This window comes from Panicum hallii, chromosome 7 (assembly GCF_002211085.1).
Source record: "Panicum hallii strain FIL2 chromosome 7, PHallii_v3.1, whole genome shotgun sequence".
Classification (NCBI taxonomy): domain Eukaryota; kingdom Viridiplantae; phylum Streptophyta; class Magnoliopsida; order Poales; family Poaceae; genus Panicum; species Panicum hallii.
Window position 1 is genome coordinate 34,465,578 of NC_038048.1, and position 23,215 is coordinate 34,488,792.

Below are 23,215 nucleotides of genomic sequence, written 5' to 3' on the forward strand. Positions count from 1 at the left end.
AGCACGCGAAGGTGGGATAGATGGGGGGCCCTGGCCGGACAGGCCGGCAGCCAGCCAGTAGTAGCGTGCGGTTGACGATAGGGAATGGCGCGCCGGCCGCCGTCGCCGTCGTCTGCCGGCCGGCTCGCGCGCGCGTGTTCAGCCACGTCAAACAGGTTTGCTACTTGGGACTACGTGGAGCACGCGAAGGTGGGATAGATGGGGGGCCCTGCCCGGACAGGCCGGCAGCCAGCAAGTAGTAGCGTGCGGTTGACGATAGGGAATGGCGCGCCGGCCGCCGTCGCCGTCGTCTACCGGCCGGCGCGATCGGTCATGTGGGCGTCGCAGCCCCCCCGCACCCGGCCTGCGGGATCTCGGTCAAAGCGATCGCGAAGCGAGATTTTCGCGCTCGGCCCGGCCGTCCCGTCCCGTCCAGTCCCGTGCCCGCCGGCGCCGCGCGACTTTGGAGAGCGCAGCGGCATGGCCGCATGGGGAAGGGAGGGATTGATGGGCATACAGGCGGACGGCAGCGCAGCCGGGGAGGGGGCGGCGCGGGTGGTGTCTTCGGGTTCGGACAGGTGGGGCATCCGGCAGTTGCGTGTGGGCACGGTGGCGGTTGCGGCCGTGCGGCGGCCCAGCCGAACAGTACAGTACAGTACAGTCAGTCTAGCCTGTTGCACGGCCGTACTCCCTACTCCGTACTGGCAGTGGTAGCTCAGTCCCTTCCGGCCGGAGTTCCATCGTGCTGTTCAGCTGCGTTTGGTCAGCTCGAATTTTTACTCCGGGGCACGTTCATACTGACGTGCGTCGTCCTTTCCTTCCCGTCCTGGTATATAGCGTTGTGAATTGGGAAATAAATAAACTGCACACACGTCTTGTCGCCGGCTCCGGGTGTCTCCGTCGACGTTCCAGGAGACGGGACAGAGATACGGAAGGAAGGAGCACTGCTCCTCCTCCAACCCTTTTTTCCCTCTCTCGTGCGGTCGTGCCGGCACAGCTAGCATGGGTCCATGGTGGCGATGACGTGAGCACGCCAGGGGCGTGATCCGTGAACAGTACCGGTTGCCAAACAGCAATTTGCACGCACCATGCACGTACTGCTGCCGGCCGTCCGATCGGTCTTCTCACGAGAAGCTCGATCATCGTTCTTTCCCTTTGGCAATGTAAATTAAAAAAAAACTCGCAGTGGTTTCTGCGTAATAAGGCACACGTACAAACTTTGTGTTTTGAGCTGCCGGAGAACAGAGAGCAAGCGGGATCGATTACAAAGGAGACGGAGACGAGCGGCGAGCAACTGATCGGAAAGACCACCGGCCACCTAGCTACCGAATCCTCGTCGCCTTCTCAAACCGGCCGGCGGTGTGCCTGCTGGTTGGTTGGTTTGGATGTCGTCCGCGGTGGCCTACCGATCGATCGGTACATGTCACTCGCCACCCAGCACGTCAAGGCCTGCCATCTCAAGAGGAAAGAAAAGGAAGCGTGATCATGTATGTATACTGAAAATGCAGAGAAAAGGGGAGTAAGAGAAGGGTAGGGCCGGCTCAAAACATTATTCTGAACTTGGCCGTGCGGCATCCATGCACCAACGCAGCAGGTTTCACACGCGTGCCCCCAAGTCGGTAGCAGACGACAACTTTCTGCTACCCTCTCTCCATCTCGGAATGTCAAAGGCTCAAAGCAGCAAATCTAAGATCTTTCAGGTAGTTGGCTCTCTCTAGACTAGGAGTGGTAGTTATGAAAAAGAAAGCGAGTTCAGAAAAGAACGAAAGCGTCGGCTAACAATCTCAGCACCAACAGTAAGAATAAGAAACCAACCAAACACTGCTCCAACAAAAATTTAGGCACGCATCATCGCTTCCAAAAGTGTGTATGCAACCACTGCAACAACACGCTACATACAGTTAACAATCCTTGAAAAAGACACGCTACGATCAAATCAGCAAACCAAAAGCCATACGATGCGTATCTGTCATCCTGTCCAGCTTCTATCCTATACTCTCTACAAGCACCTGCCCCTCTCGTCGGCCGGCCGGCCTGCCTGCCGCTCCATGCCTGCTTTCACGGCTTCTTCTGCCGCTGGCTCTCGAGGCCGACGGAGTTGTGCTGCCGCGAGGGGCCGGACGGCGGCGCCGGCCGCCTCGGCAGGAACCCGAGGAAGCTGCTGGGCGCCGCGCCCTCCAGCGGCCGGCCCTCGAACGGCTGCACCACGCCTCTCGATGCTTCACAGCTTGTTGGCAAGCCGAGCACGAGGAGAAGCAGGAGCAAGGACCAGCGGAGAAGCTGCGGCAGGAGCCGCCCCCGGCCGCTTCTCTGCCAACAGCACCCCATGCGGCTGGTAGCTTAGACGGGGGATATGGGAGGGATCGAGCTAGAGAGGTGGAAGCTGGGTCTGAGAGGGCAAGCGTTTGGAAATGGCGGTGGAGACTGGAGACGGTTTGGTGGGAGCAAATGGGGGAGGGTGGAGGAGGGAGGAGGCGACGGAGATATATAGCAGCAATAAGCAAATTAAAGTGGGGTGGGGGATATATAAGGAACCTTCGTCATTAAAGCTGTACAGAACAGTAGGAGCATAGCATGGACTTGTTCAGGATCAAAATGCAGGGGAAGGAGGAGGAGGAAAAATGCAGAAGTGGACACGCACGGCGTCACGTTCTGAACCTGTTCGCCATAAATTTCTACTACCTGATGATATGCGTGGAAAAGGTACTGCTAGTACAGTAGCACAAGCACTGGATTTCTGTCTCCGCAGCAGCACACAGGAAGGAGGGAGGGGCTTGCCTTTTTTTTTTTGTTTCAGGGAAGAAGCTTTGGTCATAGACAATCAGTGTGAAACCACTGTTTTCACTGCTCATTTCCGTCAGGGTATCATGTAAGAACTCCTTGGCTAGTCAAAAGCTACAACACTGTTTTCACTGCTGCTGGTGATGAGAGAGTAGTCAACAACGGTGCTGCTTTTGTGGACCGGCCCTGGGACAAGCAAGTTTGGCATGTGAAACCATACCCTAGTTCGAGTCACAGTTTCGCCATAACATCTTCATGCTCCGGACAGGATGATCAAAGAACTACAGTATAATTCTCGCCGTGCGTGGAGGTTTAAGGTGGCTAACGGACCCCGGAGATGGCCATGACCTGTGTGGGTGCACCTGCAGATCGACATGCGGAGGCTGGAAATAAAAGCAGTGGCCATCAAACAGCTCTCTCTGCCTCTCCCTCGTCATGGCCTACCCGCATACAGTTGGAGACTCGATCGAGTACTGCCCACTACAGTGCCATGGCCGGCGCGGTCGCGTGGGGCCTGCACGGTGGGGCGGAGGACGCTGACCGCATTCATGAGGGGGAGGTGCAGCCGGCCTGATGCGAGAAGAAACCGGAGGGAAGGAGGAGGAGGACAAGGACGAGAAGATCGAAGAGAAGATTCTTGGCCGGGAGAAAAAGGACCCGTAAACAGAGACATCCGTAAACAGAGACATCCATCAACTGCAAATTGCCGTGCTTTTTATTTTAAATAATCGTGTCTTGGCTTTGACTTCCTGCTAGCATGTTGCCTTGTCTCCACTCTCCACTCTCCACGTGCATGCTTTGGCCCGGGTGTGCGTGTGTGTGTATTTTGAGGCCTCACGTAGAGATGGAGACGGATACACTGTTTTTTTTTTTTGAAAAACAGATGGGTATGCACGCCTTAGCAAGCATACTAGCATATACTGTAGCACCTGAACAGAGTTGAGAGAGATAGACGCTTCCCTGCAATCTAGCTGTACTGTTGTAGGATGTACATGTAGTCCCTACGGAAACAGTCCAAGCTGCGGCAGCGTACTATTGCGGTATTACCTCTGCATTTCTTTGTCTCGATTATTGTAATGTACGGGAAACCTTTTTGCTGACATGCATTGACATGTAAATGACTTTGACGTAGGGAAGAATGATCTTTATGGTGTAATTCAAATGACGATGAGTGCAGGCTTGTGTTGTCAATCTATATAAAGTTCTACATATTGATAGTCAGAGTTACAAAGTTTCACCTAAAACGGATTTAGATGATACTTTTTTATCGGAGGAGAAATAAGATCATAAGCCCGTAATAATAGAGCGAAAAGAATGCAGATAGATGAACAGTCTTTATTTCACTGGCAGTACTAGCGTACTGCAGGGATAGCACCAGTACCACTGCACAGAATTGAGACATTCGATGAGCACGCGAAGGTGGGACGGGCCGGCCCCCTGCCCCCTGACCCCTGCCCTGGCAGGCCGGCAGCCAGTACGTAGTAGCGTGCGGTTGACGAGAGAGAATGGCGCGACGACCGCAGTCGGCCGTCGCCGTCGTCTACCGGTCGGCGGGATCTCGATCAAAGCGATCGCGAAGCGAGATTTCCGCGCGCGGGCCGTCCCGTCCCGTCCCATCCCGTGCCGGCCGGCGCCGCGCGACTTTGGGGAGCGGAGCGGCGTGGCGTGGTGGCCTGCTGGTTAGTTGGTTGTATGTCGTCCGCGGTGGCCTACCGATCGATCAGTACATGTCAGTCGCCACCCAGCACGTCAAGGCCTGCCATCTCAAGAGGAAAGACAAGGAAGCGTGCGCCATGGTGTCATGCCATTCTTCCGTCCCGTCCTCACCGACATGTCACTGCTCTCTCGTCAAGACCGGCAACAAAATGATGTATTTAGGGTGTGTTCCTTCCCTCCTCTCTAAAATTTAGACCCGTCACATTAAAAAGAATATTATTATTTAGAAGTATTAAATAAAATCTGTTTATAAAACTTTTTGCACAGATAGGTGTTAATTCACGAGATAAATTTAATGAGCCTAATTAATCCATAATTTGCCACAGTGATGCTACAGTAATCATCCACTGATCATGGACTAATATACCTCATTAGATTCGTCTCGCGAATTAGCCCTGGGGCTCTGCAATTAGTTTTGTAGTTAGACTTTATTTAATACTTCTAAATGATAAGATTCTCTTTGATGTGACCCCTCTAAAATTTAGGCCCTAGGAAACGAACACACCCTAAGACATTCCGATTTCCGAACAGAATCATGTATGTATGTATGTATGTATACTAAACGTGTAGAGAAAAAAATGGAGTCAGAGAAGAGTAGGGCCGTCCCAAAACATTTTGCCAAGCTTGGCCCTGCAGCAGGTTTCACACGCGTGCGGCCTAGTCGGTAGCAGCCAACAACATTAGAGAGGTGGAAGCTGAGAAGTGAGAATGAGAGGGGAAGTGTTTGGAAATGGTGGTGGATGGGTGGGGACTGGAGAGGGTTTGGCTGGTGGAGGGAGGAGGCGACGGAGATATATAGAAGAGACAAGCGAAGTGAGGTGGGGGATATATAGAAGAAGCCGTCATTAAAGGACTGTACGAGTATGGACATGCCCACGACCCAAAATGCTTGGGGGGGGGCTGTCTGTTTTTTCCCAGGAAAGAAGTTTTGGTATCGTCCGGCCGTTTTAAATTGTAGATCGTTTTGGCAAATTTAAATATATAGATTTTGCTGCGCAGCTAGATATGTAGCAAAAAGTTATATATCTAAATTTATCAAAATAACCTACAAATTGAAATGGAGGAAGTACTAATTGTACAATTAGATTATAACGTAATCATGCTAAGATCACTCAACTCAGCATAGTTATAATCCATACAACCTACACATATTTTAAAGAAATAGAAAAAATGATACGACACTGGATATATCATGCCACAACGCAATAGCACATAAGAGAGTCTCTTCACCTTTCAGCTACGGAGCCGGACTTCCGCACACCCGCGCGCTCCGGCGGCGGCGAGGTGGAGGAGGCAGTACTGCAGTAGGGTGTGGTTGGTTTCTGGTCTAAAAAACATAAATTTCACTGTTCTGTAAGGCGCTCTTCCGAGTCATGCTTCCTATACTCTCCAATTGACTGAAAATGGAAGCTCATTTCAGTCAGCGTATTGCGAAGAACTCCTTGGCTAGTCAAAAGCAACAATACCCCATTTTCACTGTGACGATGACAGAGTAGTCAACAGCAATAAAAGAATTTTATCTATAATGCTTGTCGGAGGATTTCTCCAGCCGGGTGGCGGAATGCACCCGCCTAATCCTAGTCCAGGATGAGTTTGGGGAAAGTCTAGGGATGCTTGATCAAGAGGCATAAGAACACGGAGAGCACACCGGGATTCAGAGTGGTTCAGGCCACCGGAGCGTAAAACCCTACGTCCACTGTGTGTTGTATTGCTTATGAGCCTGAGTGTTTTCTGAACTCAGTCGTGCGTGAGTGAGTGTTTGTGAACCCCCGTTCTAACGTGCGCGCTCTCCCTTTTATAAGCTCAAGAGGAGCGCGTACACTGAGCGGGGTCCCGACAGGTGGACCTAGCTGCATATTAAGTAACGTACACATTGGAGCCTTAAATGCTACGAATTCGGAAATCTTCCTCTTCGGCTCCCGTGTGTATCCTCTACCAGGGTATGGTCAGGTGCCGTTTCACTAGCACAGTGACTGCTATCAGTGACATGCACAGTGGAAGACGTGCTGTCACTGTTGGGTCAATTCCCGCTGACAGGTGAAGGGGCTATGTTGACTTGCCGTGCTGTAGCCTCCGCGCACACTGTAACAGTGCACGCCGCAGCCCTCCTGCAGCAGATCATAATCACCCTTTCCTCATACGCGCGGCGCTGTGATGTGACTACACGCCGCCCGCCCGCGCGCAGAGCACGGTGATGCGACGCGCCGCCTCGGTAACAGGCGGGCTTACCATAGTGTCAGCATACCTGACCAACGTGTCAGTGAGCAGCCCATGCCCTGTCTTGGGCACGCGCACCCCAGAAGTTGGGCTGCGGTAGTTGGGCTGGCTTCCCGCAGAAGGTTAGCTGCCACCGGACACGTGGCGGTGCTGGCGTAGCGGCCGCTTACTCAGGGGCACGTGGCGGCACCGGACCTCCTCCCCGGTAGGAAGGGAGGTCCGGGCCCCCCTAGCCGGCCCAGGCGCATAGGCCCCCTGGGGGTCCGGCTTCCACGAGTGGCCCGGACCACCCCGCGGTGGTCCGGGCCCGCGGTAGCCGTTCCTGAGCACCTTGTCCTCGTGGGCACGTGGAGGCGCCGGACCTGCTAGAGCGCGGGGTGAGGTCCGGAGACCGTGACCCCAGCTGTCACGCCCGGGCCGTACGCCCCGTCACCCAAAGGTTTAGTACAAGGTTACGGATAACCTCGCGCCCCTCGGGTTGGACACACTAGAAGGAGGTACCCCTGTCTGTATGTACCGACAGAGGCCCCCGAGCCCACCCCGGGTGAGGTACGAACCCGCAGGTGGGGCCATAATCCTGTGTTGCGGTGGGTGGACAGCTTGCACCCACAGTGAAGGGGCAAGAAGGACCTCTCCCCTCCAGCGAGATCCCCGAGGGGTCGTCCTCTATCCGCGTTCTGTGCGCCTGACGGTTCTGCTTCTTGTCTTATTCGCGCCCGTCCCGCGGCACCGGCGGTTCGGATTCCACCTTTTCCCCCCACCTCCAGCGACCACGCCTTTGACCCGCGGGCCCGAGCACACCAATCATAGAGGGTAAGAGGCAGGGGCCTGGTGCGAGCGACTCTTCGGCTTCTCCTCGGTCGCCGAGGAGTTCAAAGGGGGAGCAGCTTTATTTAAAGGCATGTGCCGCAGGGATAGGCAATCTTTTCGTACTTGCCTGCTCCAGACGCCGCAGCACCCCTTTGTCTTCACTTGCACATTTGCGATCTGCTTTTTGCGCCCGGCATTTCTTCCTCTTCCTGCATCCTTACAATCCTTCCCCTCGCACCCGCAGCAACCACCGCCATGTCTTCGCTTCGCCAACCCCGCCGCTTCCAGTGCCAGGATCAGCTCGACACGGTGCGCCGCTTCCTTGGGTGGACCACGCTGGAGCTTTCTGGGAAGATCCGTGCAGGCTCGAGCCCGAACGACCTGGTCGCGGGGGAGTTCGTCCTCTTCAATGCGTACGCCACCTGCGGGCTGGCGCCTCCGATCTCCTCCTTCTTCCTTCTGCGCCTGGAGGAGTTCGGTCTTCAACTCCAGCACCTCACCCCCCACTCCGTCCTCCTCGTGGCCGTCTTCGCCCACTTCATGGAGATGTTCATGGGGTCCGTCCCAATGGCGCCATCTTCAGGCATTTCTATGCCCTGGTTGGGACAGGGAGGAGCAAGCGCGAGGTCGGCGCCTACTACTTCCAGCTCCGGCACGGGATGTCCAGCTCCTACATCAGCGCCTTCTCCAGCGCCAAGTGGGAGGACTGGCGCGACGACTGGGTTATCGCCATGACCGACGCCAACGACCGCCTCGAGCTGCCGACGGAAGGGCCCCTCCTCGACTGCAGCTGCTGGAAGGCCAGGCCGTCCCTACCGGTGGAGCTCGACCCAGTGCATTCCGGGTCAAAACTCTAGCGAGGGGCGGCCTGACGTCCATGATGGTGCTGGGCGACTTCCTGAGGCGCCGCATCGCTCCCCTGCAACAGCGATCCAGGATGGCCTGCATGTTCACTGGGGTGAATGACTGCTGCAGGATCGTGAGCGGGGCCGGCTCGGATCTTTCCGGCACGGAGCTGGAGGTCCTGATTCGGTTGGTGACCGGCGAGGCGTACGTCCCGGAGTCGCTGGTGCTTCCGAGGGGGATCAAGGCCCTGTGCGAGGACCAGGCGTTGCGGACGGTGGTCCTGGCGTCGATGCCGACTCTCGACGAGGCCGGCCTGGCGGTCCGGTAGGTGGGGGGCCACTCTAATTGCGGGATCCGGATCCGCGGCACCTCGCCCGACAGCCAGCAGCGCGCCGACCAAAGCCCCGACGGGTCCTACCACGGAGGTCCGGCCCCCGCCGGGAAAGGGAAAGGGAAGGAGCCGGAGCTACGCCACAAGTACAACATGCGCTCCATCCCGATCCGCAAGGATGAGGAGCACGCCATCCCGATCCGCAAGGACGACGAGGTGCAGGAGGCGGCCACCACGCGTAGCAGCCGGGACCGCGAGGAGGCCGGGTCGCGTAGGCTCCGCCACGGCGATGGATCCTTCATGGGGGAGCCGGCTGCCAAGCGCCAGAAGACTGCGGAGTCGGGGGGGGGGGGTAGAGTAGTTCTCAGGCTCCACCACCTCCGCCGCAACGCCAGCAGCCGCAGGGGAGGCTGGAGGAGGCGCATCAGTCTTCGCCGCAGCATCGACCACCGCCGCCGCCGCCACCACAGCAGTGCTAGGTGTCGCCACCACCTCCCTCCCAGCCGCAGCAGCAGGTCCCACCGCCACCACCACCGCAGCAACAGCAGCAGGCCCCGCCACTGCCGCCGGAGACGTCTTCAACAAGAAGACCCCAGCAGTCACCCGGGGCATCCTCCACAGGAAGGAGGGAAACACCGATCACGCAGGCAGGATGGGGTGTGCGAGGCTACACCTGAGTGGTTAACTCCTCATGTTTTTCTTTGTTCCGTTCAATTTCCAGATCCTTATCTTGATGACGTTTACCAGGACTGCTTGCCCTACCACAACCTTCGTGTCCTCCGGTGAACCACCGGCCGGAAGGACTGGCCCCCATCCGGCTCCTTCCACCTCTGCTGGGGGACTGCGGCAACATCGGCAGCACCACCGTCCCCGCCCATGTTGGTAGAGGCCCAAGCCGGAGCCCCGGAGGCCGAAGCCGCACCCCAGCAGGCTAAAACCGCACCCCAGGAGGAGGCGACCCCTCCAGCCGCGGCAGGCGGAGAGTCAGCCGCGGCGGCCGCATCAAGAACCACGGCGGAGGCCCCCTCGACACAGCCGGCTGTAGAGGAGGCTGCGGCGACGGCGGGGGCAGCCGCAGCGAAGGTCGCAGAGGCTCCTAGCTCCGGCCCCCAGCCCGCATAGGAGGACGTGCTGGAGGTGGTATACGGGAGGCACCTCCTCCCGAAGCCGATGAAGGTCCCTCTCTCCCGCCTCTTGGTTAAGGCCCATCGGGTGATGGAGGAGGCGGAAGCGGGCTTCCGGCAGGAGTGGGAGGAGCTGGAGGCAGAACGCCATCGGCTCTCTAACTGGAGCGCCGTCTGGGGGACCGCATCTAGGCGGTGGCCTCCCGCGCCGCAGAGGAGCGGGCCCAGATGGAGCGAGAGCGCGATGTCCAGCATGAGAAGATGCGTAGGGTCATCAACCGGGATACGGCGATCACCCGGCGGGAGAAGGCGATGACCCTGAAGGAGGCAGAGGTGGAGCAGAAGGAGCGGGCCGCTCGTCACACAATCGACGGTGCCAAGGCTGCGATGAAGATCATTGATGACGAGCGAGCCGTCCTCCAGCAACGGGAGGTGGCCGTCCGGGAGGAGAAGGCCCGCCTCGCCGCCCGCCTGGCAGACATGGAGGCCCGGTCCCGGGACCTCAAGGAGCAGAAGGTGGCCATCCAGGAGCAGGAGGCCCACCTCGCCGCCCTCCTGATAGACATGGAGGCCTGGACCCGGGACCTCAAGGAGCGGGAGACCAAGGTGGAGGGACTCCTGGCAGAGCAGATCGCCGGGATCGAGCGGGTTGTGAAGTGGGTCGGTGAAGCAAACACCACCCTGGATACCCTTGGGATAAGTCCCATTCAGGTTGCAGAGGCCCCTTCTTCACTTGGCGCCGTCCTACCGACGCTGGACTCCACCGCTGAGCGTCTGCAACGCCTGGAGTCCACCATCGTCGGGTGCCTGGATGCCGAAGGGCAGGAGCTTGCCCGGGTGGTGGTCGACTACGTCCTCACCTGCTTCCGGAGCCTTGACCCCGCCATCCCCTTGACTCCAGTCCTAGTGGGCCCCGTACCAGAAGCGGTGGCCGCTGCCCGGGAAGGAGTGCAAGAGGCGGTGGAGATCGTGGCCGCCCGCTTCGAGCGCTTCACAGGGCCGGACCTGCAAAAGGAGGAGGGCCCTCCGGACCGCCAATAGAATAGGAGTAGTTTTTTGTATATACTGTAAGTAATGCAATGTTTCTGTATATGACAAGCAATAAAAACTTAGCTGTTTTGCAAGGAAACTTAGCCGTTTTTTCCAATTGCCAGTTCCATCTTGTGCTCCCTGAACTACCGAGGTCCCTTGACCCCCTAGGAGGTAGTTGCAATGAATTGGGACTAGCTACCATTGAAATGAGGTTTAACCCTGCACATGACTTAGAATCGACGCTTAGCAATCGTTCCCACGGGGTCCCAAACCTTGCCGGCGAGGGTCCTTTGAGATGCTTAGCAAATCAGAGCACCAGGGCCTAGGTTCAAGGATTGAAGGGGTCCGGGCTTCCGGGTCCGTGGTTCTAGGTACTATGGCACTTGTCTTAGGGAGGTAGAGCGTGTAGGCTTAGGGTATGGAACCAGGCTAAGCGGCTACCCTGCAGAGGACAAGTGCGCTTCCCTGAAGCCGGTCCCCAGAAGACCGGACCCTTTCTTCCTGTGAAGCAAAGGTCCTGGGCGGAGACACAATGCTGCAACTCTACACAGGCCTCAGGCGTGGAAGGGGAATAAAGGACCACGTGGGGGTTAGGGTAAGCGGGAAATAAGAAAAAGAACTGAATTGCACAATCCTCAAAGATAGACTGAGAATAAATTTTTTCTTGATAAATTGGAACAGATAGAACATGCGATGGACGTCAGGGGCCGGGTTTATGAGGGCAGACCTCCACCGCCCTGGTCCGCACAGGGGTGCTACCATATTACAAGGAAAAATTTATTCCCAGCTAAGCCCCTAAGGATAAAACTTACGGAGGTGCTCAATGTTCCACGGGTTGGGTAGCTGCATGCCTTCCTCCGTAGCTAAGTGAACAGATCCGGCTTGGCACACCTTCGACACCTTGAAGGGGCCCTCCCAGCTTGGGGAGAGCTTGTGGAGCCCCTCTCGGTTCAGGATTCGCCGCAGGACTAGGTCTCCGACCCGGAGCTCCCTACTATGCATGAACCGTTGATGGTAACGCCGGAGCACTTGGTTGTACCGTGCATTTCGGACCGCTGTTCGCCATCTTCGCTCGTCGACAAGGTCTACATCTTGGCAACGCTGCTGCTCCTGCAATTCCGCTTCAGAGGCTTGGACTCGTAGTGAGCCCATGGTGATTTCCGGGGGAAGGCAATCTTCGGCCCCATAGACCAGGAAGAAAGGGGTCTCCCCGGTCGCTCGGCCAGGTAGGGGTCTCCCCTACCTGGCGCGCCCAATGTCGGAGGATTTCTCCAACCGGATGCTTGATCAAGAGGCGTAAGAACATGGAGAGCGCACCGGGATTTAGAGTGGTTCAGGCCACCGGAGCGTAAAACCCTACGTCCACTGTGTGTTGTATTGCTTGTAAGCCTGAGTGTTTTCAGAACTCGGTCGTGCGTGAGTGAGTGTTTGTGTTTTTTCTGTTCTAACGTGCGCTCTCTCCCTTTTATAGGGTCAAGGGGAGCGCGTACACTGAGCGGGGTCCCGACAGGTGGACCTGGCTGTATATTAAATAACGTACACATTGGAGCCTTAAATGCTACGGATTCGGAAATCTTCCTCTTCAGCTCCCGTGTGTATCCTCTACCAAGGTATGGTCAGGTGCTGTTTCACTAGCACAGTGACTGCTATCAGTGACATGCACAGTAGAAGACGTGCTGTCACTGTTGGGTCAATTCCCGCTGACAGTTGAAGGGGCTATGTTGACTTGCCGTGCTGTAGCCTCCGCGCACACTGTAACAGCGCACGCCGCAGCCCTCCTGCAGTAGATCATAATCACCCTTTGCTCATGCGCACGGCGCTGTGATGTGACTACACGCCACCCGCCCGCACGCAGAGCACGGTGATGCGACGCGCCACCTCGGTAACAGGTGGGCTTACCGTGGTGTCAGCATACCTGTCCAACGTGTCAGTGGGTAGCCCATGCCCTGTCTTGGGCACGCGCACCCCATCTATCCGCATTTAATATGGTAGTTGGGTTGGCGTCCCGCTGAAGGCTTACTGCCACCGGACACGTGGCAGAGCTGGCTTAGCAGCCGCTTCCTTAGGGGCACGTGGCGGCACCGGACCCCCTCCCGGAGGGAAGGGAGGTCCGGGCCCCCGAGGCCGGCCCAGATGCACAGGCCCCCAGGGGGTCCGGCTTCGACACGTGGTGGCACTGGACCATCCGCGGTGGTTTGGGCCCGCGGTGGCCGTTCCTGAGCACCTTGTCCTTGTGGGTACGTGGAGGCGCCGGACCTGCCAGAGCACGGGGTGAGGTCCGGAGATTGTGACCCCAGCTGTCAGGCCCGGGCTGTACGCCCCATCACCCAAAGGCTTAGGGCGAGGTCACGGATAACCTCGTGCCCTTCGGGTTGGACATCCTAGCAGGAGGTACCCCTGTCCGTATGTACCGACAAAATGAATAAAAAGATAAAATGATCATATTTATTTGGTACTAATTGATTCTTGCATGCATATGCACTTTCTCTAAATAGAGTAAGATGATTTGTTTTAGGATAAATTTTGAATCCTAATAACTTACCCTTTTGGACGGAGGGAGGAGGTCTTTGTCCATAGCACGGTCCCGGTTTGGTTTCGGAGGGCTAAACTTTAGCCTCAACACATCAAAGAGAATCAATCCATGATTTGCAATCCAATCCATGATTAAATAAAATATGTTTATAAAATTTTTTCACAGATGGGTGCTAATTCGCGAGATGAATTTAATGAGCCTAATCAATCCATGATTTGTAACAATGATGCTACAGTAATATGATTCATCTTGCGAATTAGCTCAGAGGTTCTGCGATTAGTAATTAGACTTTATTTAATACTCATAAATAATAAGATTCTCTTTGATGTGATGGGACTAAAGTTTAGTCCTCCGGAACCAAACACCCCCAAAGTCGCAGACAGAGTCCACTAGGGTAAGGTTTCACCCAAACTTGTTCTTGGACCGGTTGACAAAAGCAGCATTGTCGGTACATACAGACAGGAGTACCTCCTGCTAGTGTGTCCAACCCAAGGGGCGCGAGGTTAACCGTAACCTTGCACTAAGCCTTTGGGTGACGGGACGTATGGCTCGGGCCTGACAGCTGGGGTCACGATCTCCGGACCTCACCCCGCGCTCTAGCAGGTCCGACGCCTCCACGTGCCCACGAGGACAAGGTGCTTAGGAACGGCTACCGCGGGCCCGGACCACTGCAGTGTGGTCCGGGCCCCTACGAGTGGAAGCCAGACCCCTAGGGGGCCTGTGCGCCTGGGCCGGCCAGGGGGGCCCAGACCTCCCTCCCTACCAGGGAGGAGGTCTGGTGCCGCCACGTGCCCCCTGAGGAAGCGGCCGCTACGCCAGCACCGCCATATGTCTGGTGGCAGCAAGCCTTTTGCGGGAAGCCAGCCCAACTACCGCAGCCCAACTTCTGGGGTGCGCGTGCCCAAGACAGGGCATGGGCTTCTCACTGACATGTTGGGCAGGTATGCTGACACCACGGTAAGCCCGCTTGTTACCGAGGTGGCGCAGCGGGCGGGCGGCATGTAGTCACATCACAGCACCGCGCGCATGAGCAAAGGGTGATTATGATCTGCTGCAGGAGGGCTGCGGCGTGCGCTGTTACAGTGTGCGCGGAGGCTACAGCACGGCAAGTCAACATAGCCCCTTCACATGTCAGCGGGAATTGACCCAACAGTGACAGCACGTCTTCCACTGTGCATGTCACTGATAGCAGTCACTGTGCTAGTAAAACGACACCTGACCATACCCTAGTAGAGGATACACATAGGAGCCGAAGAGGAAGATTTCCGAAACCGTAGCATTTAAAGCACTAATGTGTACGTTATTTAATATGCAGCCAGGTTCACCTGTCGGGACCCCGCTCAGTGTACGCGCTCCTCTTGAGCCTATAAAAGGGAGAGCGCGCACGTTAGAACGGGGGTTCACAAACACTCACTCACGCACGACTGAGTTTTGAAAACACTCAGGCTCACAAGCAATACAACACACAGTGGACGTAGAGTTTTACGCTCTGGCGGCATAAACCACTCTGAACCCTTGTGTGCTTTCCGTGATCTTACGCCTCTTGATCAAGCCATCCTCGACTTTCCCTAAACTTATCCTAAACTAGGATTAGGCGGGTGCACTCCGCCACCCGGCTGGAGAAATCCTGCAATAAATTTATTCTAGAATTTTTAGGATGACTTGATTTTCTTTTTTTGAATGGAGGGAGTACTGGGGTCGCCCTATTCCGCGCGAGATTTAGGGAGGCAAACAGGCCCCGAGGAAGGCCATGACTTGTGTGGGTGCACCTACATACAGATCGACATGCAGAGCCTGGAAATAAAAGCCAAGCCCTCCCCGGGCTCCGCGCTCCTCCCCGGGCCAGGCTGATCACGTGATCATGCGTCATCGGCCCGTCGCCCAGCTAGGCAGCTACCGCGCCCCGAGCCGAGCCAAGCCGAGCGCGAGCCCGAGCCCGAGCCCGAGCCCGAGCAATGTCGCAGCCGGAGCAGCAGGCGTGCTGAACTGGCGGCGGGGTGGGCGAGGGAGGCGAGTGCCGTGGAGGAGTAGTTGGCGTGGAGCCCACCGGCTCCTGCTTTGCAGGCCAGGACGTCACGTGGTTATCTTCTGCAGCCTCCCTCGGCCTCGCGCCTCCTCGCTCCGTCTCAACGGGTATTTTGCGTCCAAATGCATGTAGAGGTCTTTTTTCTTTTTTTTTCTAGAGAATCTGACTGCTGCAGGATTGGAATATGGGATGGACATGGTGGTTTCACTCCTGCCCCGGTACACGGATGCGTATCTTTACGATCACGTCGACCGGGCCGGACCTCAGGCACTTGGTCCTGCTTGCTACCGCTAGCAGAACACGACGCGAAGCAGGTCTCTCTTGCTGTCGCTTAATTGCATTGTCTCTCGTACGTATGGAATCATGGAATTAAACTGGGTCCGTACGTATTTGGAGATCTTCAATTTCTCGTGTATTCGTACGTGCGTGGATGATGAATTGATAGATGATGATCAGATCATGATCTCAGGGAAGCGACTAGCACGCATGTGGCATTGTGGCTGATGCGAAGCTAGCATGCCGCTCGGTGATGAGTGTTTTGGATTGTTTTCACAAGCTCTACTTATTATTTTGAATTTCCTTATGTCCCAAATTATCTCTAATGATTTTTTAAATTTTTCGAAGATGTTTGAGTTTTTGCTCATTTAATTTTTTCCCCTCTCATATAAATTATAAAAAACAGTTAGCTCTAATTTGTTTTGATTGAGCTCAAGAGCCAAAACTAGACAATATTGAAGGTTGAGTACTACTCTAGATAAGCTAAACCGTCATGTTGAATAGACTTTTTAGAAATAATAGCGTATTAAAACTTTTTAGAAATAAAATAGCTTAATTAGATAAGCTAAACCGTCATGTTGAATAGACTTTTTAGAAATAAAATAGCTTAATTAGATAAGCTAAACCGTCAAGTTGAATAGCCTTGAAAAACGGACTACAACAGCTAACAGCTTTATCTGGTGTTTGCCCACCAGCGTTTTCCCCACGGAAAAAGTAGCTCCAACGGAAAACAGACTTTGCTAATTGTATAGGGCAGTAATTTAAACTTTTTTACAAAGAAATAAATCAACCTGTATCCTTAGTGACTGCGGAACAGGCTTTGCCAGTTTGCCCCCTCTGTCCTGACTGGACAGCTTTTCACCTTCACCAGTCACCACCAATTCACAAGAACCAATTTTTCTCACCTCCACCAAAACCCCACTCAGAAGAGCATCCGGCGGTGAGAAAGGCCAGCGACGTCCTGGAGGTGCCGCACCGACGAGACCTAGACGAGACCTAGCAGAGAAGCCCTTCTCCCTCCTCCCAACCCCAATCCACCGCAACCTCTAGCCAAAACCTCAGGTGGAGATGCTGCGGAAGGACCTCAAGATGGCCGGTCGTCACCTCTGGCCGCCGTCTTGCCGCGCCGTAGGAGCGGCGCGGTCTCGAAGCCTGCTGGTGCTGAAGGAGCCCTGCCTCCCTTCTCACCACCACCACCATCAGCAGGATCCTTCTCCTCACATCAAGAAACAACCTTTTCTTGGTTCGGGGATGATGGGGAGGGAGCTGAAGGCAGCCCACCGCCAAATCGGGTCGCCATCTTGCGATATCATCCCGACGAGGCGGTCTGCCGCCCTGCCGGTGAAGGAGCCCAACGGGCATATGACCAGCAACGGCGAGGGCTCCCCGTCGGCGGGCCTTCTGTCACCCAGTGACGGTGAGGGCTTTCCGTCGGCCGGCGTTCTTCTGCCACCCAGTGACGGTGGGGGCTTTCCGTCGGCCGGCGTTCTGTCACCCAGCGACGATGGGGGCCCTCCGTCGGCTGGACCTGTCCCACCTGACTCCTGGCGTGATTCAAGCCGCCAGCAGCAAACCTCAGTGGAAGCAAAAATCGACGATTTTCTTGATATGAATATGCTGCGAAGGTTTCCCATACATTGCTTCCGGCCGTCATCTTGCTGCCTGGCGGTGAAGGAGGCCGATGTCGGCGTCCACCAGGTGGCCTGCGGCGGTGGAGGCTCTCCACCGACCGGCCTTCTGCTACTAGTCTCCAGGCCTGATCCGAGCCGCCACCAGCAGAGGCGGCCACTTCTTGCTGCCGCTGGCTCGCTGCCTAGTTCGGTTGGCTACTACTCGGCTGCAGCGACACCCCCACGCTGCTGCAGTGGCGCTGTCCGGCGCGCCCTCGTGGCCGGATGCTTCTTCCCCACCACAGGGCTTCGAAATGCTGCTCCTTCAAAGGTATTCACTTTTTATCAGACACACCAAGCAGCACCAAGCAGCTGATCACGTTTACTCCGATCTGTTCTTCTATGTTACCTAGCGTTCTCAGTGGTTCTGAGGAATTTGTGTTTAACAATTCCAATGTCGTATGCTCTCAAAAGTTACAGCACCAATACTGTTGCATTGCATGGTTTTGTTTGTGGTCTTTACATAAGCAATATAGTATGTCCATTGTATAATGTTTGATGAATTATGTCTATTTCTTATATCCACAATAATTTTATGTTTAACAAGAAAGCTATAATATGTTCTTTACTTTATTCTAGAGTTTATATCTAAATATACTAACTGCTTGGCTTGTATAATCGATTCTGATTGTTATGTGAAGCCATCTGTGCTTACTTTGTGATAGAGATAACACAATAGTGTTAGTGTATGTTTTTCTTCTCCCTTTAATTTAGTTTATTTGAGTATTCCACTTAATTACAGATGTGGCCACGCCGATTCTTTGCTACCATCCCACCACCACAGCAAACAAAAGTAGACTTATTGAAGGTTGATAGCATTTGGGCAGTTGGGGGTAAATCTCGGCGCGAGATTGATCTTGGTGCAGAAAAGATCTTGCCTTCTGATAAAGAGCATTCACCCATGCTGATGGATGAAACTAAAATGTTAGCTTCTCTCAATCTCGATATAGAAGCTTGCAATAATTTCCAAGAGAAAGAGGTGGTGTTGAAGAAGTTCTATGAAAACAGGATTCTACCTGCACTTGAGCCAAGGGGTTTGATTGCTCGACACTCACTCCATGATAAACCAGGAATTGCGTTGCATCAGGAGTTCAAAAGTATAGCCTCAGAACCCAAATATATCACATCACTTGAGCTGACGGTGGAGCTAATATCAATGCCAGAGAAATTCTGGACGCGCTGCTTTGATTTCTTATGCGAACAGCGCTGCTTCATCACAGAAAATTGGAGTGAACCTCTGGGGGTGTCAATAGGCATATTTGTATTTGATCGCACTATGTCATTTGATGGATCTCATGTTTATAGGGGGGAATGTGATGCCTCCTACTACAAAGGCAAAGGTCAGGCCTGCTGCGCTATTTGGAACTCCAAGAATGAGCTGCTGTCATCCATTTTAGTCAAAAAGTTTGATTGTCATACATCTTGCATGGCCGAGGTGATAGCAATGTGGATTCTTCTGAAAGAAGCAATGAGGATGGGCCTCCAAAATTCTTCTTTTCAGGCTTGCTCAGATAGTTCCCAGGTGTATAAGATATTGTGTGGAACTCTCCTGATAGAGATAGAACCCAATGACAATGATGGAGCTGCAAAGGTAAACAAGTTGTTGAAGTTTATGAGAAGATACTTCAACAATCTTTTGCCTAGATGGGAAAGCAGGGAGAAATTGTTTCTGGTCGACGGGATCATGAGAAAAGGGAATGTGGCAGGCAATGAAGGCAATGAAGATGCTGTGGGTCAATCCAGTGTGGCTTGGAAAAATTCTCTTGTTCGCAGGATGGCATACTATCTAACCGGAAATCCTGTGTTTAAGTTGACCAGAAAGAAGTCAAAATTTATCAAAGGTTTAAATACGCAGAGGTCAAACCCTCTTGATATAGAACTTGAAGAAGCTTGTTATGTAGAGGTAGATGAAGAGCACAAGATTGATGCCACATGGCACATAACTTCTGCCTTGCGCCCTGGAAGGTTGTACATTATAATGAAAGATCTGGACTCAAGAGTGGATTGCACAGATGAGCTCAAACATTTATTTGGTAAGTTTGTGAGCAGATACGATGAGGAAGGGCATTCCTTGTTTACCATTGATCTCGAAGAAACGAGAATTCCTACAGGTTTAATCAATGAAACCCACAAAAGCCTCATGATCATTTTTGATGCCACAATTGCCAAAGAAGAACCTGAAAAGATCTTGGGAATCAGAGATTTGTTTACTGTGTTTCTAACAACAGAAAGTGAAGGATATCTTGTATCTAAGCTCCAGAAGTTGAGCCCCTTGAGCTTTGTCTCATTTTATAAGGGTAGCTCAGCACCCAAGAAAAATGAAGATGACAAAAGGTAAATCTTCTTGATGCTCTTGAAATAATATGAAAAATGTTAAGCCACCTCCATTACCTGAACTTTTGTTTTGTTGTTTCCTTTCCATTACTTAACATGGAAGTTTGAATAATGCTTAGTTTCGAAAAATACTCTTAGTTACGTGCGCAACAACTCTATATTTTACGAATTCATAAGGTTTTTAATTTGTATAAGCTGCTACATACTGCTATATCATTAACCAAAATGCTTAGATTCTGTAAGCCTTCTTCTAAATATCTTGAACACTGATAGTGTTCAATCTGTTCTCAAGCAGGGTCCATGAAGATCATAATGTTGATGATATGCCTTGTGGACCTGATGAGGAGTCACAAGATTCCTAAGTCATTCCCCAGATGCGCACCAAGCCTTCATGCTACTACGGTTTGATGACCTAGTTGCTTGTGTCGCTTGAAGTTCAGATGCGAACTATGTTTATTTTTTCCATTTTGCTGTCTTTTGTCGTCCTTCATTTACCCAACTTTGCAATGTCTCACTAAATGTTATTGAATCGTGTTTGCCTATGAAGTTGAAGATGGATGGGATCTTTCAATGATACATTCTCTTTGAAATCCCTTAGAAATACACTAGGCATTTTCTGTGCTGATGCGTTATTATGATACACAGTAATTGTACGGTAGAGCCCCTGTGCTGTTGCATACTTCGTTAAGTTATTTTGAAATCCATTTGCCATTGTGTTGTCTCCTATTGTCTGGGGCTGATAATTTATTTATTGTTACTATGTTAATATGGAGAGTGGCTTCCAGTTGTGGTCAATGCACATAGAGTTTTGAGACCTGAGCGATTGGGTTGGGTTGCCTGTGGTATTAAAAAAAGTTTGGAGTTTCCACAGGGTTTGGAGCTCTTGGCGCTGGACTTGTCTGCGGTACCCACAACATGTCTGCAAGTTCCTGAGAGTTTGGAGACCTGGGTGGTGGGGTTCGCAGAACATGTCTGCGCTTTCAGAGTTTGGAGACCTTCCAGAGTTTGGAGACCTGGGGGATGGGGTTTGACTCCATGGACTTCGCTTGCCGTTGCCTCCCACTGCCAGCAGCACGCACGATTCAATAAAGTGGCACGGGCACCCGAGGGAGATTATGCATTTCTAACTGTTCAATCCACGAGGGTACAGGGTAGTGCGCAGCCCCAACCGGTTGGGTGGAGGCTGCATCCTCCAGCCTATCGACGCCATTGTTAGGAATAAACCACGCCAAGGTCCGTCCTTGGTGTGCTGTGTGTGTGTCGCGTTTGAGTCAATTAGCTTGTTTAAGGGGAGTCCGTGTCAGGCTAGAACGCTGGTGTGTCCACGTTCTGGGTATGGTAGTAGGCTCAGCCGGATGGTGCGCGTGTGTGTGCTCGCGTTCGTGTCCGGAGTTGAGTCCAGCATGACGTGCGGCGCGTGCTAGTGGTTCAGTAGGAGTTGCAGTCGCAAGGATGGTGAAGCCGTTGGCCATGGCGTAAGTAGCGGAGGAGAGCGCGACATGGCTTGCAGGCAGAACGGAAGACCGGCTCTCATAGAAGAGTTCGTGGCTCAGACGTGGAGAAGGCCGGGTCGCCAGGGGAGTGCGCGTGCGGCGCGCCAAGTTCGCTGCAGTGGGTTGCGTGGGCGCTGCGTCGTCAGAGGGGCTATAAAGGGCCGTGTAATCCTTGTGTGCAAGGTTGAGTCGAGTCCTTTGATCTAATAGCAAGCCAACATACAGGCCACGTGGCGGCCGGGGCGTTCGTCGCCAAGTTTGTGCTCGTGCATTGTTCATCTTCCTCCTCCGTCTGGTGTGGTGAGAGAGTGATCTGAGAGTTCAATTCCAACAATTAGTATCAGGGCTTGTGTTCATGGCGGGCGCCGACGTGAAGACCGCTCCGGCCTCCCCGAAGAAGCCGTCCGGCGGCAAGGGCGGCGCTAACGCCGAGAGCAGCGGCAAAGGGGAGGTGGTGCGCGTCATCCGGGAGTTCGGCGGGCCGGCGAGCTGGCCCATGCTGACTAAGACCAACTACACGCAGTGGTCGTTGGTCATGAAGCTGAAGATGCAAGCCTGCAACCTGTGGAGCGCGATCGAGCCCGGCGGCGTGTCGGTGCAGGAGGATCGTATGGCGCTCGACGCCATCACGAGCGCCGTGCCGACAGAGATGGTGGCATCGCTGGCAGCGAAGAATTCCGCGTTGGAGGCGTGGAACGCGGTGAAGGAGCGGCGCGTCGGCAGCGACCAAGTACAGAAGACGGAGGCACAACGTCTTCTTCGGCAATTTGAGAACATCTGCTTCAACGACGGCGAGGGCGTGGACGACTTCACGCTCCGGCTACAGAACATTGTCGCCGCATTGGAGACGGTGGGGGAGACGGTCCCGCCGCGGAGGGTGGTGGAGAAGCTCCTGCGCGTCGTCCCCAAGTCGCTCCGGCAGGTGGCCGTGGCGATCCAAGTGATGGCGGACCTCGCCACGCTGACGCTGGAGGACGCCAGTGGGCGGCTACACGCGGCACAGGAAGTTGAGGCCGAGGATGACGGGCCGCCGCCTTCGGGCGCCGACGGCAAGCTCTACCTCACCATGGACCAGTGGGACGCGCGCCGGCGGGAACGCCGCGAGAAGGAGCATGCGCGCGGCGGCGGCGGGCGTGACAAGAAGGGAGGCCGTAGCGGTGGCCGTGAAGATGACAGTGACGGCGACGACGACGACGGGGGGGGGGGGGGTGCGAGCAGCGTCCGGTCAGGTGCGAGCAGGCGTCGTCGGAGCTCTGGCAAGGGGCGGTGCTTTAACTGTGGCATTCGCGGCCACTTCTCAAGAGAGTGCCCCAAGCCAAGGAAGGAAGAGGCACTGCTCGGCAGTGCCGATGAAGAGCCGGCGCTCCTGTAGGTCTAAGACGTGCGGCGGAGTCGTGGTTTAGGGGGAGATTGTTAGGAATAAACCACGCCAAGGTCCGTACTTGGTGTGCTGTGTGTGTCGCGTTTGAGTCAATTAGCTTGTTTAGGGGGAGTCCGTATCAGGCTAGAACGCTGGTGTGTCCACGTTCTGGGTATGGTAGTAGGCTCAGCCGGATGGTGCGCGTGTGTGTGCTCGCGTTCGTGTCCGGAGTTGAGTCCAGCATGACGTGCGGCGCGTGCTGGTGGTTCAGTAGGAGTTGCAGTCGCAAGGATGGTGAAGCCGTTGGCCATGGCGTAAGTAGCGGAGGAGAGCGCGACATGGCTTGCGGGCAGAATAGAAGACCAGCTCTCACAGAAGAGTTCCTGGCTCAGACGTGGAGAAGGCCGGGTCGCCAGGGGAGTGCGCATGCGGCGCGCCAAGTTCGCTGCAGTGGGTTGCATGGGCGCTGCGTCGTCAGAGGGGCTATAAAGGGCCGTGTAATCCTTGTGTGCAAGGTTGAGTCGAGTCCTTTGATCTAATAGCAACCCAACATACAGGCCGTGTGGCGGCCGGGGCGTTCATCGCCAAGTTTGTGCTCGTGCATTGTTCATCTTCCTCCTCCGTCTGGTGTGGTGAGAGAGTGATCTGAGGGCTCAATTCCAACAGCCATAGGAGGGAGCTCGGCAG